The 20771-nt window shown below is 44.8% G+C and overlaps 1 protein-coding gene across 3 annotated transcripts in view; it reads right to left on the reverse strand.

The window, feature by feature from the left end:
- Positions 1–20771, reverse strand: part of RASGEF1C (RasGEF domain family member 1C) — a 71040-nt gene that overhangs the window by 44399 nt on the left and 5870 nt on the right. The window lies entirely within an intron of this gene.

Below are 20771 nucleotides of genomic sequence, written 5' to 3' on the forward strand. Positions count from 1 at the left end.
AAGTGGTCCAGGATAATCCTGCAATGTAACTCTTGCTAATAAATCCAGTGATGGGCAATGGCACCTTTGCTTACTAGCCCTGCTTTGGAATCCCACTCAGCACCTGTGGGACCACATCAGGCAGGGAGGATTTGGGGAGCTGTCAAAGGGCAGAGGAGACCCAGTGCCACTGACCCTTTTCCCTGCCCAGCCACACTACAGGTGCCACCAGGATGACCCACACAGGACAGGATGACAAAGAGAGGAAGCTGCTGGCAGAAACCCAGACCCAAGCTGCAGAATCTGATGCTACTCTGCAAAGAAGAGTGGTTTGGACAAATTTCCAGCCACAATTCTGTCTTTTATCCCCAAATGAGCCCATGGCCTGCAGCCATCCACCCTGAGTCCAAGCAGAGGGACAGCGTGTGACATGTGTGACATGCAGCCCCACTCCTGACAGCCTTGCTGGCAGGAGATTAAGAGCTTTGTGTTGCTGGACATGAACTTATGTCCTTCAGCTGACCCAGAGGCCATCAGACTTTGAACGTGTGTACCACTGTGTCCCTGTGGCCAAGGCCAGCACAAGCCACCCACAGAGCCAACACCGGCAGCACAACCTGAGGCCACCTGCACCACAGCTGCTGCCTCCAAGGAAGCTGCAGGAGAGGGTGAAAGCAAAGGAAAATACCACTTGTCTGGTGAACATTTGATCATGGCACAAGACAATTTATCCAGGGTGGAATTCACCCCTGAATTTGCCCCATGGGAGAAGGGCAAATTCACTTTTAAGCATTTAGAGACTTGAAAAAAAATTCCAGCAGCTGGACCCACTGCATCCCACAACAGGAATGCGTCCCTGTCTTCCAGCTTTAGTGATCCACGGAGCTCTGCTTGCTGCTGGCTGTAACCTAGAGTATTAACAGTACAAGATTTATGCTTAAAGCATATTAGTAACACTTTTAAATGGTGAAGGAGGCATTTTAGCAAACAGTAAATTCTGCAGAAGCTCTGTTTGGCAGAGTTATCGATAATCCTATTAATGACAAGGTGCAATTTACAGCAAACTGGCAGTGGAAAGGAGATACAGGACTTATGTGAAACAAAAAGATAATGCAATGTTATTCCATTGACTGTGTTTTCTCTTAATTGCCTTGTTATGTATGCTCAGGGCTCGCAATCTATCACGGATGAAGTTGTTTGTTCATAAAGCAGCACACAAGAGGTTTTTAATCCAAGATCCCTCTAGCTGCATTTCAGGATTCATTTCAAAGTTGTCTTTAATTTTTCTATTTTGTGTAAGTTTATCCTAATATTAGCAAGCACTCCTCTGAAAAGAAATTGCTGCGCTCTGTTGTGCTGCTTGTACTGGATTATTTGACTGCTTACTAAGGCTTTACTAAGTAAGACTGCACAAAGAGACAAAGCTTGCAAAGCAGACTGCAGGGCTCATGTCACTCTTCCCAGGCCCCAGGTTTGCAGAAGGGCTGCTGGCCCTCAGGACTGAATCCAACTCATTTGTGCACTTGCATAGACCTTTTGCACAATTATGAAACAACTCTATCAAACTGAATGCACTATTCTAATGTAACAAGCAAGCTTAACCTCTAAGAACATGTCACCCTATTAACGCATTAAAAAATACATGGAAATTTTAAAGATTGCAGAAAGATGCATTTGAGGCTTTAAAATTACTTAAAATATTTGTTTTCTTTTCAACATTATCTCATCTTCAGGTGTCTGCGTGGGAAGGCAGACAGATGGTTACTCAGCTGAGGAAGTTGAGGCTGTTCTGTCTTCGTACAATGGTAAAAACCAGCAGTCTGGAAGGAAGATGGGCTTCAGCCTGGGCCAAAGTCCAAATTCAGGAGAAGAGACGGTGAAAACATCCTTTATGGGAACTGCTCAGATCTAGCTTTTGTGTGGTTTTGCTTCAGCTTCAATTCCCAAGACTCTCACAGATGGATTTGGTCATTACTCCATGAACAGCTAAAAGACCCAAGGTGCACATTTTTATACCATATATACCATATATACCATATATAGTGGCATATATATATACCATATATAGTGGCAAGAATGTCAGCTATGCTGGGAATGGAGATGATGAATGAATTTATTTTATTTCTAGTTTTAATTATTGGGTAAATTCCATTTACCACCTAGAATGTGAATGTGTTTTATTACAATAATATGCTTCCGGCATGAAGCCAAGACAGAGCTTCCAAGCAAGGGGGAGGGGGCATTAAACTGTGCTGGCTGGTGGTGAAAGCACTTGACATTTCTCCATTTCATTTTCTAGGTGCTACATCATAAATAAGCTCAATAAACTCTTACTTACAGCCCTGGCCAATTTGAAATCCTACCTGATAGATTTATTTCAAGTATACCCTGTCCTCCAAAGCTGCTGGGAAACAACAACTTGACACTGCCAACCTGTTATTTCTAGATCTGACATGGTCTGTACATCAGCAAAGCCATTTTCAGTGCTTGTTTGCAGAGATGCTGGAAGTCACTGGAAGCTGATGGCTGCCTACATTCATTGCTGAAGACACAATAGGTAAGCCGGGTGACATTTAGCTGTCCTACATCACAGGCACTGCCCAAAAATGGAGAACACAAAAATGAAGAAATAGATTTGGAGTTTTTTTCAATTTGTATTCCCCAGTTTAGGAGAACTAGAAAACTACCCCTTGCTTAGGATTAACAACATTGGCCAATCTTTATCTCTAGTTCTACTCACATTGCAACCAAGTTGATTTGCACCAGAGTAACTTGAGTTTCTCAGAACTTTCCCTTATAAAAGCTATTAGCTGGCATTACCTGCCCCTGGCAAATGCAGAGCAAAAACCACCAGGTGTGTTCTTGTTAAAATACACGCTTGGCTGGTGACCTCCATGCAGCTGATTGATGTGAAGAGGACTGGGACTGGACTTTCCAATTTGCAACAGCCCTACCTCAAAACAAACTGCAAATGAGAGTGTCACAGTCTGCTATATTAATTCAGGTACATGGTGAAATTAGTGAAACTAATCAGTCCTGGGTCTGACAGGTCAGTGACAGGCAGTGCAACTGTTTCATACAGATGATGTAAGCTGGGAGCTCACACCACAAGTACCATCTGCAACCACACCTTTGGGCTCTCCAACTTCAAGATGTTTCATACTTGAGCTGTTCTGGCTGAAATTTTAGCCTCAAGTCAAACCCTTCCCTGTTCATCCCTCGACAAGGCTGTTCACCACCAGCACCCTCTGCATGCCCAGAGTCCTCCAGCAGCATTTGCTTCTCACATGTTCAATGCAGCAGTCTGGCCTGTGAGCCTGGCTGGAGCTGCTGGCAGAAGGAGACAGCCCAAGAGATTTCCACGTTATCATGGCTCTCCATGAATGACTTTGAAGGGATATATAGATCCTATCTTCAGGAGACTAGCTGGAAGGGCACTGCCTGTGCAGGCAAGCTTGTTCCATCCAGTCTTTTATCCTGTAACTTGCAGGATCTCCACAGAGCAGAGACAATCCAGAACCACATTTGCCAAAGCCTCCTACACAAGGCCTGCAGGATGGTCATTTCCAGCTGCCAGGGCTATAAAGGAGGATGGGACAACACAGCCTTTCCTATGGGATAAAGATGTTTATTCCAACCTACACGGCAACTGACACTGTTTTCATTAATAAGTATTCAAATGTTGTCCTGTTATGAGTTCCAGAATTACTTTTACTAGTTAGTTTACACAACATACATAATTACATTTCCATGAATACAAGCCCCATTTCCTGTCATGCCTTTACATCCAAAGAAACAGCTCAGCAATACATTAATGCATGGCTGAAGGCTGGCAAGTCCCTGGGAGCTTTGGGTGCCTCCTGACAGGAAGGAGCTTTGCCTGCAGAGTGGGGAACAGGAGCTGCACCTGCCATGACAGTAAGCAACACTGTTGTGAAAGAGTACTGTGGGTTCCTGTGCACAGCTGTGGAGCCCAGGGGAAGCTCCATATGCTCTGGGATAGCTGGTTAGTGCTGTCAGACAGAGGCTGCTTGGCTCTGCACAAGCTGCTGGGGATGGGGCTGGGGCAGTCCCTGCTCCCAGCTCCGTAGGAACACACGTGCTCTCCCACAAGGCAGGTTTCCAGCAGCACTGCAGCAGCTGCCAGGTACTCACTGAAGCCCCTCACACCCGTGCTTCTGGGTGCACTTGTAAATTTTCACAAGTGTCTCAATGTTTGACAGACTCCCTGGATTCCCTACCTCGACTGCACTGGGGAACCAGGGACAGAAGAAAGGTGACTCTCCACACATTTCAGCCACTGCAGAAGTTATCAGAGAGATTTCAGTGAAGGAAACGTAAGCCAAGCTTCACCTCCACATTCTGCTCATGCCAGCTGGAAAAGGGAGGATCGGGCAGAGAGGGAACAAAAATCACATGAGTCAGGTTGCCTTCCAACAAATGGAGCTCAGTGCAGTGGCTGCTCTGGGGCCAAACCCCCGTCACTCCTCCCAGCCTGTGCCCTCTCTGGGCTCCTGGCAGGGCCTGCAGGATGTTTCTGTTTCCTCATCTACACTGCAGTGTGAACCATCCTCCAAGTTACAGGGTGGCAAAGATCAACATGGTGCAAGTTTCCCTCTCCTGGATGAGACATCAGCTCGTGCCAACCGGTGCTGCATTATGCACATCTCAAACTGCTCCAGCTCTGCATTAGCATTCTGAAGCACAGCTTTATCCTCCTGCTTCAGAGACCAGCCCCTGCTTTACATAAATCTTTAATGAAACGCTCTGCCTCAAGCACTGTGCCTATGAACAAAAGGCAGAGTTGAAGGAAAACAGTTTTACCTCCAAAAAACCAAAGCAGTTCTACAAACAGCACACAGAAATTACATTTGCTGCACCAATCTGGAATCCCTGGAGCACCACTATAAAGAAGGCAGAGCATCGAGAAATGTGAGAAGCTGGGACAGCTGTAAGTGCTTTCCAGAAAGACAGGTAGGAGAGTCATCCAGCTGAGCTTCATGCTAAAAACACAGCAGGACAAACCCAGTCTCCCAGTGCACATGTCTGGCTGATGCCCACGTGGGAGGTTGTGAAGCTGCATGTGCCAGGTTGGCATAAAATACTCCCCCAGCAATGCAACAGGTCAGGAGACTGATGTTAAAGCCTCGAGATTTAAAAACACATGCACAAGTCTGTCAAATTCCTATTCCCTAACCATAAGAGTGCTTATGGTTAATGCTGTCAAGTGTTTCAAGTGCTTCCCTCAGGAATTTAAAGGCTGTAAATGTTCATCTCCCCCTGCAACACATGCTAAGCAGAAATAAGACTAGAAACTGAAACTGTACCGTTCAGGATGAGGAATTGTTAATTTAAGATAAAACTAACTAAGTACCATAAAGCTAAAGATAAAATTGCAGGGGCTGGCAACACAGTATGACAAGGACAGTGAGAGTCCTAATGCAAAACAGTGACCAGGAGATGTTACAAGATCCTCAGAGATGAGAACCTGCAATGCAAAGACAACCAGCATTTAGGGCTGCACATTGCAACACTTGATGCTCTTCAAAGCAGTCTACAGGAGTTAAGGCACGTATCTTCCATTAAACTTAATGGAAAATGTTTGCTTAAATCCTCAATACTGTCTTGAAAATATGTATTTCAGACCTACAATCTGGACTGGATGCTTTAGTTTTAATTTTTAATATTCACATCTGCATGTAGGCCTCAGGTCAGTAAATCATTTAAATGTGTGCTTCAAAATGCAACAGCCAACAAAGCTACTCATGTGCTCAAAATTTAGTAAACATATAGACGTCCCATCCAGCAGAGATGGAGTTGCTCAGATGGTTCTGTGTTTTGCTGAACTGATGCCTGAAGCCTGCAGAGGCTGCCACGAGAAGTTACCATTTTGCCAACACGTATCACAATGTTACCAAGCTTACTACTCCTATAAATCAAGGGAAACAGCAATGCCAGAGACGTGCTCTGAGACAGCCTGGTGTCCTGGAGACATTGTTACTTGTACACTTTGGCTTTCTCATCCACATTTTGGGTTCCCTAATCAGGGATCTGAACTGAGTTGAAAAGCTGGATCCAATTGGACGTTTTTCAATTATGCCTTTATTTTCACTGAGCAGCAGGAATCCTAGACTAGGTTTTCAGTATCACATAAACATCTATAGAGAAGATTACAAATAAAGCACGAAAACTGTCCAAACACCCAAACCAATACCATAAAATAACAGTGATGTAGTGTAGAACAAGCCCTCCTCCCCAGCTAGATTTCAAATAAACAAGATACAAATGGCTCTGGCAATTCAAAATGCCTTCAGATTTGTCTCCCCCTTACCTCTGCAGGACAGCATGGGATGACCAGGGACAGGAACTGAACTCAAGAACTTGAGCTGAAGGCCCAGTGATGGGCAGGGAGTGTTATGCCTCTTGGGATTAAGCATTTTGGGAAGGATCATCATGAATATCTGGGCCTAATCTCCAACTTGGGAACTGAGGTCTCTGAAAGCATGGAAGTATTTGGATCTCACCATCAGCTTCTCACTTACTCCAGTCTGACAATAAATAATCACTACATGCACCCAACATTTTAGCTTTATAGAACCAAACGGCTATTTGTGGCTGCACTTTTATACTCAGAACTCATAATTAATCATATAAAAGCTCAGCAGTTTCCACTTGCAGTCACATCCAAGGTAAGAAGTAGGCAAGACAGCATTTGGATGTTAAACATAATGTGGTGTGACTGTGCAGAGAGTGAAGGAGAGGTCCTGCTCTCCCACTGCTGCCTGTTGCTTTCCTTGCAACAGACAGAAACTGGCAGAAAGTGGGATGGGGCTGTTCAATCTGCTGATCTAGAAGAGAATGAAAACAGTGAGAGGTGAAAACCCCTCCAAGGACCGCCCTGCCCCTTAGCAAAAGCAAACATTGACCACAGAATGAGCCCAGGGAGCCCGCTGCTGCCAGTCCCACAACCTGCAAACATGAGGCAAGGGAGAGGGAGGAGATTGACAGCTCCAAAAGAGGGAAGAGACTCCCTTTTGGCATCAGTTCATGGGCAGGGTAAAACCTTCAAGCCACGCTCTCAGAGAGCAAGTGGCATCCAGCACATGTGGAGGAGGAGACAGCGCTGTGGGAATTCGGGTCTAGCCAGCAGACACAGGCAGGTTTGCAGAGTAACCCATAACCAGTGCAGGCAGAGATGTGCACATAAAAATCACAGCACGAGGCCGGCAGTCTGCGGGATTGCTCCCCACAGCTGTGCCGAGGCACGCTCAGACAGGGGTGCACATTTGGCCTCCCCTCGTACAGCTGTGGGCCTGGACAAAGCCCTGCCAAGCACAGAGGAGTGCCAGCTTCCACACCAAATCCCTCCCCACTCGCTGAAATCCTCCATGTCTTCTTGTCATTTGGAAGGACGAGCACATGTGAGAGAGGCAGGAGGAGCTGCCCACATGCTGAGTGTTCAGTGGTTGGTGCTGAAGGTCTAAGGGACATCTGCATAGGGACAGCAGGCTCATGCCAGCAGGCACCAGACACAGCAGCTCACAGCTGCACTAACTTCCACCTCAGGCGGTGGCCACAGTCTGGGCTGTGCCACACTGGCCTCGAGACACTCAGCTGGGCCCCACTGAAACAATCTTTTATCCACTGCACTGGTGCTGCTGGCAGGCAGACAGCAAACTGCAGGATTCTCTGCAGCCCTTTATTCCTACTCTCTCAGTAAGGTTATCACCCTGGCCCTTCTGCTTTGGAATCCTCATCCTCCCAAACATGCACGGACCCCTACTCCTACATTAAAGCAAGGCAAGGACTTCCATGGCCAGGTACTCTGAGTCACAGCATGCCCTTCATAAAGAACAGGGTTCCCTTGAACTCATTTCTGTGTGAACGACAGCTTCATTTTCAGAAAGAGCAGCTCATCTTGATCCTTCCGAGTAATTCCACTGATTGGAGGCACCAGCAGATTGCTCTGTGGCTCATTGATTAAGCTCAATGTGAATAATTGCATTACTGAAGTAGATTGGCTCAGGCACCACTGAAGATAAGTCAGAGCAGCCAGCGGTGGCAGAAGCAGTGCACCCACCTGCACAAGGGCCACCCTGGCGCCCTGACTCTGGGATGACAGGAGAAGGTGCCTGTGTGGCTGCCCAGAGCTGACCTCCAGAAGGTCAGCAGCTTGCCTGTTCTTCCCTATGGCTGTATTTCACTCCCAAGTGGATGGGCCACTCCACACCGTGGCCCCAGACGTGGATTTAGTATGCATGACAGTGCTCCTGGGGGCAGTGCCTACACGGAGCAATGCTAAACATGCTGACAAAGGCAAGGGAAGTGACCTGGAAATGACAAAGTGAAGCAAGGGAAGGAGCAAAGACGAGGTGGCTGAGGAGAAGCATCTGCACAGTTATTTCTACAGAGCCCGCTGAGGAGAGGCGACGAGGTTTGTCTGACACAGTTGGTGCAGTGCAGGCGCTGCTGGATGTCTCTGCTGTGGGCAAAGCTCTGCAGATTGGCAGCCAGAAGATTAATCCTGTACCTTTCAGAAGTGGTGGGGGCTACACACAGAATAAAAAAATAGCTACTTTAGTTTTTCATCACGTAGAATATTATGTCAAACGGCAGAGACGCAGTGTCCTGAGCACAGTCCCAGCTTCTGGCAGCAAGCACAGAGCTGCCACACAACTCTGAGCAGCTTAAACTGTAATTCTCAAAGCAGAAGTCCCTTTTTCATAACAAGAACCAGCAGAAAAATTACTTTTAATATGCAGAAGGAATAATTTGTAAAATCAAATATGAAATCTAAAAAACTAAAGAGCTACTTTTATGATAGATGAGGTTTTAAACACCACATGAGTGAAGAGACTTCCCTTAAATAGGTGCCAGTTAATTAATGAGATTTGGTAAATGAATGCATTTCCTGCGCCACAAACTACAGGCTTCCACTTCCAAAGTACATTATGTTAAATTGGACAAAGGCCCATTATTCTGGAATAAAAGATTGCCCACTGGAGGGTTCACACTAAAAGTATTCCAAGAATATCTTCATCCAGGACTACAAGCAGTGTATTTGCAAGCGGAAACCAAGCAATCCTTAAAAACACCAATACCTCCTACAGGAGCTGGTACATTCAAAGATTTAGCACTTAGTAGTAAAAAAAAAAAAAAACACAGTAGCTCAGCCTATTGGCTTTACAAAAGCTCAGGAGACAGGGATGAGCTGCCTCCTGTGACCAGAAGGCTCTTGGAGAAGGTTTGTGCTCTGCAGTATAAAGCAGTGAACTGGCTCCATACCCTGCACTGCACAGATGCCACATCTCACACTGTCAGTACCTGGGGGCCCCTGGGTACGTTCATGTGAACGTGAGCCCCAGTGTGAGCTGGTGTGGATGGGATTAACAGCATCTGTGCAGTGTGCCCAGTGCAGGGTATGGACAGGACAGGCTCAGCAGCCTCAGCACTGGGCAGAAATCCACAGTGGCCTTGGGTACCAACAAGTGGGTGAGTGCATGGCTTGAGCAAACAGAAGTGGTGGAGCCCACCAATGGATACCAGCTCATCCTGTAACACTCCCAAAGCCACTTCCTCCAAATTCCTCCCAAAAGTTTGCCTACAAAAAGCTTTACAGCCACAGAGTGCTCAGCCCAGATGAGGGGATGCTCACAGTGCTGCACACAGAGGGCTCCAAGACGTTTGGGACAGAAAACACCTTGACCACACAACTCCAGGTGTTCACTCCCCAGGCTAGCTGGTTGTAACCCTTATCAGACTATGTGCTACTGATAGAGGAAGACTATTTGAGTTGTTCTGTGGAATAATAAGCACCAACCTGGCCTCCTCAGGAACATCTCTGAGCACTCTCACTACAAAGAATCAAAGTCAACTCACCAGGATGCCCAACTCTTGACTTTCATTATGGAAAATTATTCACAGCAGAAGTGTCACTTCAGCAGTGTACAATTTCTTGTCACTATAAATATTTTCATATCATTATTTTCCTTCTGTTATACCTGTGGAGTCTTAGACCACACCAATTTCTTCACCTGTGCAAAGCTTTTCCCAGACAGAGGACAGTCCTCAGCTTCCTGGAACACAGAGCAAAACTCACAAGGACCCTCTCCAGACTTTTAGAAAGATTTATTAAGACTATCTTACAGCACTTTCAGTGATTTTTCCTACTTCCTAAAATACATTTTCCTTTCCTACCAGAAGACCCATCTCTGCACACACTCCACCTTCAGTATAATCAATATATTGATAGAGAAGTGAATGCCTTGCCATATATCTTTTTACTGCTGACTTCTCCCTATGGCTGTTTGAACTAAGTCCATTCTAAACCCTTAACTGTATTTCTGTGCCAATGATTTCCAATTCAAAGGCTTTGCTTTGTCAATTACACACATGCATGCACACACCTACATGTGCATCTTCTGTTAATGCTTAAAGCAATACTTGAATCCTTTAATATTCTCTTCAAGGCCTTTTACAATTTTCCCCACAATGCTATTTAGACTAGCAATTAACCCCCCTGAAACTCCACTGCTACCTAATGCTCTTACAGCAGCACTCAGAGACAGGACAATGTGACAGAAACACGCATTCACGTCCTCACATGCAGGTGTGAAGTCCTGGCTTGCCCACAACCATGTTTTTTTAACTTATCTAGGGATGAAAATCCTTAGTTATTCACAGCTCTGCCCACCCTCCTCTGTTTTGGTAGATCAGAGCAAGAGTACTGAGTCATGCTGGCAGAACCATCATTCTTTCTCCAGGGATGTCTGGTACAGCCAGTGCCATCAGATGACACTCACAGAATGACCTGGGCTGTGCAGCAGCAGCAGCACAGCGTGCAGGGGTGCTAGAGCAGCTGGGACACATCGTGCCCCTCACCTCTCCAAACGTGCCAGCAGGAAAGAGCACTACTTTCCAATTCCAGGGCTGGTTTCATGCTGCCAACCACCCCGAGGCATGGACATGGGCAGCAGATTAACCTGCCACAGACAGGACACAGCTGAAGTCTACAAAGGGCCTCTCCTCCCTGCAGCTCATGCCAAGACAGCTGGGGAAACTCCACAAGTGGAGACTCAAGCATGCAGACATTGCTCAGAACCTCAGTTTACAGTCAGCCTTCCAGGGAACTACTTGTGTATCTACGAAGTCTCCAGGAGCAAATTGGTTCTCACCTGTAGGAAACCAAGAGAAGAAACTGTCCCTCCCACAAGCTGTGGCTGCCCAGGTGTTCCTCCTGATAGCAAATGTTTGACTCCAGGTGGATTTTAAATTGAAGTTCACCTGCAGTGACCTGTTTGGGAAAGTATTCCCTAATGTGCTTTTGTCTCTGCACATTTCTGCTTAAAAACAGACTTTTCTGATCAAAGGAACTGGAACTTCTATACTACATAAAACATGACAAATCAAAATACTTTTCCTATTATGAGCATGAAAAGAAAGAGAAACCTTCCTACATAAACATGATAGAACAGACACTCCAGTCACATACTAAGCATTTTTCAGTGGTTTGGGAAAGAAAAGAAATACAAAATGTGAAGTTAATATTCCTACTGGAATGAGATGAAAGATATTATTTTACGCCCTACTTGAAACACATAGCAATTTTCATCTGCCCTAATAAAAATAAATCAGCAGCTGATCTTCCATATGCATTACAATTACCATTTCATGCAACAGCCACAATGCTTCCGAGATGCATTCGCCCTTTGGAACTCCTGCCACAAATAGAGCTGAATTTAGGGACTGCTGAGTGCAAAAATTTTGTAACACCAATTCTTCAAGGACATTGTCATGTAGGAAATGCAACGTGGGCAGCTAGAGAAAAGCATCCGGAGAAAAGCATCCAACTCCAAGTAAAGATTTTTGAGAAGAAAATAATTAGAACTGAACAACTGAAAAAAGAAAAAGTCATCTTGCATGGCACCAACTGCTGAGGGACCAGCAGAGCCCAGTTTGGAGCACACTCATCACCCAGACAGGAATTAATTAATTCCCAAGCAGCCCCCCCTGCCTGCAGCTCAGCCTCTTGCAAAGATGCTCATTTGCAGGGCACGACAACTTGCTGTTAGACAGGAGAAGTTCAGTATTCATTAACCAAAAGAGCCCCCACTTTGTGCTGCTGCTGGCTGCAGTACAAATCACCCACCCACAGGTTTTATCAATCCTGTCACTCACTGTCCCAGGAACCTGAGCCTCGAATGCAGCAACACTCCCAGCCCTCAGCTGGGGCATTAGCACACCCAGAGCCCAAAGCTGGGAACCTGCAACGACTCTTTGAGCAACTCAAACAGAAAATGCTGGAAACATAAAAGCTTTAATCTCAATTTGCATATAGCAACTTATCCTCACAATAGTTCACTGCTCAAAAAAGAGGCTACATGAAAAGGGAGAATTGAAGTGGGCAGCTGCACCTTGGGAGATTTACTCCAAACCCTCCCAGGAAGCCTCTGGAAGCTTGCAAGCACACACTTTTCTTTTACAGCCCAGGACGGTAATACATTCAACTGTGCTAAAGCAAAAGTGTCAGACACAGAGATTTAAGGAGATAATACAGTGAAGGCTCAGGGACTAGATAAAATCATAAAAGATGCAGGCAAAAGCTGCTTCTTGCTTGCTCTTTACTACCACTTGTCCCTGTTGTATTGGATGGGGAAGGCAGAGCACAACAGCTTCAGCAGGAGGGGTGGCTGGGGTAACCTTCTCCTTGGCTGCCCAAATCCAAACCCAGCTTGTCCCTGAGCACCCCTGTTCTTCTGGCTCAAAAAACCAACTCTGGTCACCAATGCAAACATCTGCATCTAGCAGAATGAGGCACCAGATGTACAGGGGTGCAACCTGCTCCAGCCAGCACTGTCAGCTGGAAATCAATATTGCTTTAGGGGTTGACCACAACCTTGGGTTCTGCTGTGTCTGCTGAGCTCTGCAGCACATCTTGGCAACACACAGATTATCCAAGAAGCTCAGTAAAACATAGCTAAGAAATGCCAAGGTATAGCAGAGACCCAACAGCACATAAACTGTCAAAAAAAAAAAAAAAAAAAAAAAAAAAAAAAAAAAAAAAAAAAAAAAAAAACAAAAACCCAAAACAACCACCCTGCTTTCAAACTTCTGGAAGCCACGCAGAAATGATCTTCATGGCCACCAGTTACAGGCTTGGTGCCTGTAACATGGTCCCACAGGTCACACTGGGAAAACCCAGCCAACTGGAAACGTGGGCTGAAACTGCCCCAGTGCTGGGGACGCCTGGTCACACACGTCTGCCTCTGCTGGGAGCCTGGAAACGCTCCCTGCAGGACACTGCTTGGCCAAATAGGTTTGTCACTGTCTTCCAAATAACTCACATGAATGTCTTTCATTTTTCAAGCGGTGCCATGAAACATGGGGCTGCACACGCCACAAACACTGACATATTTCACTAATACAATCCAGCAGCAGCATATGGGGAGTATTTATACAGGCCTTTATTATTTTTTATGAAAGGTAAAAGACCCTCTTAGAGACGTGGTGACTTGTGCTGACAGCATCTTTGTTTTTAGGGGAAAAAAAAACATAGGGGAGAGTTGGAGGCTCTGCAAGTCTAACCCATGGGTACAAATTCCTCCAGTCCTGTTACAGGGAAAAACCCAAGCATTCTCTTCTTCCCCTGTTTTTATTGTCATTCATCTTACAAACTGGTCTTAGTAAACGTGTTACTCAACACAGTAATTAGTAGAAATAAAAAGATACATATAAATAAAATTCAGACATTGACTCTAATTAAGTCTTCTTAAGTGTTATTTTACTAGTTGGGGTGGAGCAATTTTGTCATGATTGAAATACTGAGGAACAATTAAGTAGAATGCAGCTTTAATTCTTTCCTGATCTCCTGACAAAAGCCAATACACATTCAAACTCGTGTGAGAGAAACCAAAACCAATTAGAGCAATGTGACATTGCACATTACTTCACCAGGTGAAAAGCCAAGCTGGGATGGTATGGAAACCTCAAGTCTTAGCACTGGAGCTTTAACTGGTGCCAGCAGTAATGCTCTGGGGCAGAGAGCAGCTCCAGGTCTGTGTGGGGTTTGTTTGCCCTCCCCAGGAAGGACAAAGGCACAGTGTGGCCCAAAGGATGTCAAATGCACAACTCATGGGGCCAGTCTGGCTTTTAGGGTGCCAGCATTTAACTCTTGTGCTCTGACCCATCACACAGCAGCCACTGGACGAGTGTCGGAATCTCACTGTCCCTGTTACAGGTGGAAACCAGCCTGTCTCCAACATGGAAGGACACTTTGATAAATGCAATCATTATCACCAGACACTACTACCAGAAAACTCTGCAAATCAAGCCCCTGGAATCTGATTTAATTAAATCAATGAGAATTATATAATTAATTCATCAGAAAGCTCAAAGCTAATAGGAAATTATTTCTATCGACCGCAAACTCCTTCCATGGAGCTGCCTGGCGGTGCCCCTGCTAAGGAACTGCCCAGCTGCACCTCTGGTGCTCCATTTGTCATCTCAGTGCACCATTTGTTCACCGAACACAGATCAGCTTACACAAAGCAGTTGTCATGCTTCTTCCAGTCCCTACCATCTCAAGCACTTTGCACATTCCCCTCCACACGTGATCATAAAAATCACTTGCCACAAGAGCTTTTTAATGGGGCTTGTCAAAACATCAAGATGGAAGGTGTGCAGGAGAGAACCTCTGGTTTCTTCTGGTCTTTACTGAAACACCCAAACACACAGCCTGGTACCAACAGGCTTTTCTCTCCACAACATACCCCTGAGATGTGGTTGTAAAGAAGAATCCTGACGGGAGGGAAGGGAGACACAACAACCTTATAAGGAAACTTCACACATGTAAAAGCTTACAAAAAAATATAACCTGGATACCTGTAACAGAAACCATCAGGAAGTGATTGAAGGTAATTTGGAAGTATCGTTTCAGTGGCTGGTTGAACACCTTTAGAATACAAACATTCAGCAGTCTATTTACAGTTCAAGGGAAAAAGTTTCCACTTCTCCCAGCCCACAGCAGAGCAAAGCCTGTTCTCAGTGAGGAACATAAATTTTGAGCAGCTCTAACAGACATGAAGAAGCCTGTGGCTTTATCTCAATTTAACTGATTTCAGGAAACTTAAGCAATACTCAAGACGAGGGCTCTCAATCTCAAAGACACTCATGCCCTGCTAGACCTGCTATTGTGCAGACAGCAATTGCTGATTTATTGACTGCAAAGTGCTGTGGATCAAGCCTTGGTATTTGCTAATATCTCTCCTGGAATTGGCCTTTAATGGCCCGATTCAACTACTATTAGTGAGAAAGGGACAATCCCCTTTTCCTTCGACGGATTTGGATGAAGTTGTATCAGCAGCTGAACTGGAAAAATAAAACATTTGGACCAATTAGTTTTACTGCTAAGATATTTAGCACACATTTTATCTGATATGAAAAATTCAAATCTAGGGCTAAACCAAAGAAATTACAGTACAGTTTCCAGATTAAAAAGAAAGGTGTTGATAAGTGGAAATCCACCTCTCAATCCCTTGGGTGCAATTCAGATGTAACCCTGGTGAAACCAGGGCAGCTCCAGGAACATAAATAGGAAGTGACAGGGAAATCCAGCCTACTATTCACATCACATATTCCATGGTTCTTTCTATTTCACAGTAATACACCACGTTAAGCTGCTTATTAGATGGGCACATTCTCCTAACCGCAGCCAGGCTTGTATGTTACGTTGGGCTTGCCGTCAGTACTGACCACCCTTTAATCCTAAGTCTGCTGTCATTTGTGGTTCCACTTCAGAAGATCCTTGCTTTAATACACAGATGGGATCGTTGTTAGCACTGCTGCAGCCCAGAAGAGGGGAATGTGAGTAATGCCGCAAGAGGACTCGCTGTAACCATCCCTATTTATACAACCCTCCTGCACATTTTCCTAACAATCTATACTTTTAAATACTTTCCGTTTACACCCATTAGCAAATAATGACCTTCCTAAAATGACGTGATAGCAGCTAATAACTGCCACAAAGCATAAAAAGGCTGTGGTACAGAAGGTCTTCTATGGAATGAAAAACAAAAAAACCCCAAATTTTTATTAGCAGAATCACTAATGGACACAGAGTCCTCATGTGATTCATTTACTTTTAGGAAATGCCTGCTATCAGATAATGAAATTATCTTACAAAACAAAAACAACCCCCAAACCAGCACTTTCAAAAAGCACACTGCAGTCTGGCAGCTCATGAATGAAACACTCCGTAGGTGTTTGTGTACATTTATAATTTACTACACCACATTAAGAAATAAGACAACTGCAAACGACAAGCTGCTGCTCTGCCAGCTGTGTACACCGTGCAATGATACCTTCCACCAGGGCTCAGCCAGCCTTGCTACCAACCTTCCAGTTGGGAGAAAGACAGAAGGATCTAAAGGATCCAAATCAGTTCCAGCAACTGAGTAATAAATGGCAGCAACTCTGCCTTCATAAGGTTCTGAAGCAATACACACTGAAACGCCGTTTAGTGTGTGCACATACCAGGAGCAGAAGCACAAATCCCACCCCTGATACAGAGCATCACACCTGCTCCAGACCTTGCTTTGATCCTGCAGCCAAAACTTGTATAAAATCACTGCTAATCTCACACAGAGGAGATATCCGTATCTGGCAGCTCACGTAGGACCAGGTTCAGCCCTTCTGGAACAAAGCACCAAACTCAGCCAGTCTGACACCTAGCTTTACACATGTTCCCAGCCCAGAGAGAAATCTCCAGGTGCAGTTTTCAGCACGTAATTGATCCTACAAAACACAGCAAGACAATCTTTTCATTACGTCCTCACCAGGAGAAGACTCAATGTAACTGCACAGAAGTGTCTCACAGGATATTTTCTGCAACACTTTCACCTGCTCTTGATTTTCCTACCTGAATTTCTCTATTGGAGCCACTGTTTGCAGTTGCACCTGTAACCTTGGTGAATTATTCCATGCTGGCTGAATCATAAGTGACCCATGTAACTGTAACCCCAAACTCTTTCTGCACCCGGATAGGGAGGGTCTGCAGAGTTTCAGTTCCATGAACAAGCTGACAAATTTGAATGAAGCAATGGAAAAGACTGAAGATCTCAACAGTCATCTTTTCTCTCTGCAGATCCACTGACTACACTCAGCATCTTGTCTGTGTTCCAGTTTCAGTACAGCTGAAGTCTCCTGGCAGCAATCCAGGGACAGCCATGGATCCCTGATGCTTTCAGAGGGCACCTTCTCCAGTCCACAGGGCACAGCAGGGGACTGTCTGAAGACATTCCTCGCCCAGCTTCCATACCCCTGCAGGATCCCCATTCCTACACCCTGTCCTGAGCTCCAGCCCCGCAGAAAGCCTCAGGCCTTTTGACAGCACCGATGTGGAACATCCCAACTTCCTGCACTTGTGGCTTTCTCTTCTATTTGTTTTTAAGCTGTGGAAGGTAGGTGGAACGTGATCCCCAAGCCAGGTGACCAGGCTGAACATGGTGTAGGATGTTTATACACATGCATTGGAACAGCCTACACGTACACATTCAAAACTGCGGTAATCAGGAAATGAGCCATGAAATGTGTCAGCTGCAGCACATCAATAATCTGTTTTATAGCTTAAATTAGAATCTTTGGAATTTCACAGCCAGACACTTTTAAATAGGTCAAAAATGCAGTAATCACACTTAATGATCACACTGTGATGTGCACCACATCAGAGCTGGGAGTGAGGAAACCTGAGCAGAATGGATATTAACTACTGGCACACTCAAAAAAGCATCTGACGAACCTCAAGAACAAAACACGTAACTCAGGCACCAAGTTTTTTATCTTTTGATCCTGCTCTTCAGAAATGAAGTGTGAGATTTCATGTGATCACAGACAACAAATGCTGCTCTCTGTATTTTCATTTTAGTTAGCACTGCAGATTGGCAAAGGATTTGACCACTCACAAGTAGTGAGAATTCAGTGATGTTAACAAAGCCTTTCCCATATGAGAAACACAATTTGCTATCGTACCTGCCCACGCACATGTCACCCCCAGTGCACAGACCTAAAACACATTCCTGGGTATCAGCATTTGGGTTTCTTTTAAAGAAAAGAACAAGAATCCACAGATCAATCTCAGTAATCTTTTAGTCTCCAAACCAGGGAAACCCTTCACAATTTTGCTAAATTTAGACACACGCTTACGTTCTCTCTACACCAACTTGATTTCAGGTACAATAAACCTGATGGAAAAACTGAATAACGAATGAGAATTTCAGCAAAAGACGCAGTCATTGACTAATTAATCCTGTCCTGTCAAGCTACTGAGGCATAACCAAAAAGGCAAACTAGAAAAAAAAAAAAATCAGCTATATTCTGTGAAAACAAAGTCAATGTTTGTCTACTGCAAAAGTACAAAGTCAGCAGGGGAGACTGCTTGGAAGCTTGGAAGAAAGCAATAGAGAAATGTTTTTTTGGTTTCTTTTTTCCTCTAGTCAAACTGGGCTTCTTCTAAAAAACAAAGCAAGGCAAAAGATGAAAGGCCTTCTCTTCTGAAGCCAAAGATGAAGAATACAAAGAATATTAATGACTAACAAGTCTGTCTGTAAATGCCATGAGCTTAGCCGTAGAAGGAACTAAAAGGAAGAACAGCACTGCTATTAACTAATAAGTTTCTGATCTAACGAGCAGTGATGAAGGCTGATTGGGTCATTTATGGAAGGGAACATTAGTTCAGAAGAACACAGGCTCCCTACAGAGGATAAAAGGAAAGAAGAAAAGATGCCATTATACACATGCAAAAGCTCAGGATGGCTCATTCACCCAGCACATATAGGTAGTAAATTCCCAATTAGGGCTTGTCTGTTCTTCACATGTTTCTGTGCAGGTACAGCAGATGGCTGTCTTAAGGAAAACTTGAGAATCAGCGCAAATTTGTCACCAGTCTTATATTACAGAACAGTGGATTTTGGTGAATCGCATTTCCTAAAGGAAAAATTCAATAAACACAGAACCTTGCCTTTGTCACAGCAAAGCCGTATTATTGGACCCAGCCTGCCTGGCCACCACAGTTTCCCAGTGTCCCGGAACCCTGCAGTGGTCCAGGAGGGTCTCATGGACCAGGGGCAAAGGAGGGAGTCGGGCACTGGCCTCTCACCTCTGAACAAGCACAGCGAGACCAGTGCAAAGCCTGTCCTTCCATGCTTAAAGTTTTCCCATTCTCTTTCAAGAAATTCTTCTAATTTAAGCAAGTGAAACACAATAAAACCAGGAAGATGAAAAACAACCACCTCGGAGCCAAAAGTGACACCATGCCAAGTTCAGATTTGGAAACTGATTCATTTGCCAGCTCATAGGCACACACACCTAGTGTGTCTATATTTATATGCTTGGACTCGGGCTCCCTGCTTGGTAGAGGCACTATGAGTATTTTTAAATCATCAAGAAATCAAGAATCACTGTACTTAGAGAAGATGGAAAAAATCCCTTTTCTCTAAGCTCAGATTAGAGGACTCTTGACGCATCAGCTCTGCCTGTAGCATCCAGCAAGGCTGAGAGCCAGCACGGACACACAATTCACTCTGAGATTCCTTCCCTTAACAGGCCACTGCTCACTCCTGCAGACAGGCTGTATTTTGTATTGCAGCCTGATCCAGAAGCTGATATGAGAAGTTTCTGTGTCGGGATGGAAATCTGGGGAGCATTCTGGCAGTGTGAGAGATGGCAATGTTGGACCCAGTACTGCCAGAGAGCTGTGCTGCTGCCTCTTCCAGGCTGGGAATTCAAAGCCCCATGTTCAATGCCCAGCTTTGTCCATAACCCACAGTGGTCTCAGGAGATCACCAAACTCTCTCAGCATCCCCTTGAGGAAAAGGGGGATAACAACATGTCTCAGCAGCATCTCAAAGGTTTGTTAATGCTTATAAGCACTTTGTAGATAAGCAACATCAAGACCGCAGTTAGCAGAGGGATTTGGGGCACAGACAGACATAAATCCAAAGCACTCATATCATATACTTCTTTCAGACAAGCATAGCAGCAGATCAGCTCCCTGCATTTAGTGGTTGTGGGCTCCATCCTCTCAACAGACTGAGCACTCTGCCTTTGATCCAAAAAATGAGTCCGCAGAGAATATTCACATGTTTAATGTTAATCATGTGCTTAAATTCTCTGAATCTATAAAGAGAGTAAAAGAGAAAAGTGTTCCCCAGCTCCAAAACAAACACGAATTCCCAGAAGTTATATTTAGGACATGAGCAAACATTTGGCCAGCAAAGGAAAAGCCTTCAGTATACACCTGCTAAGCTTTTGCATCCCTCAGGAAACCTGCAGGTGGGAAAAGTGTCCAGAGTGAATTTGCTTAGACAAAACCTTTCTAAAATAACCAGCATGGTGATATTTGAAAGGAGCATCCCAGAGCATGTGACCTACTATTCTTACACACACAGAGCAGTCTTTGAGCAAGGAAATCAGAAAACAGAATAAATGAAATTAATTAAGAAATTTACCACATAATTTTGAACTTCTGACTAGGAATTTATAGTTGCAAAATAATGCATTAATTTATTAACTACCTACTATAAGAGAAGAGGCTTTACTCAGAGGACAGGCACTGCCACCCAGTCCTCACAAATTCCATATGCCTTCAGCAGCACCTAGAAAGCATCTTCTCATAACTGTGTCAGAAAGGAACAATACAGAGCAAAAGGAATGGAACCCCCATGAAGCCTGTTCATTTTCAGCACATGCTGCTCTCTCATCCTCACTATCTGAAGCATCTAACTCAATTTACATCCTGC

The sequence above is a fragment of the Anomalospiza imberbis genome, chromosome 15 (genome assembly GCF_031753505.1).
Source record: "Anomalospiza imberbis isolate Cuckoo-Finch-1a 21T00152 chromosome 15, ASM3175350v1, whole genome shotgun sequence".
Taxonomy (NCBI): Eukaryota; Metazoa; Chordata; class Aves; order Passeriformes; family Viduidae; genus Anomalospiza; species Anomalospiza imberbis.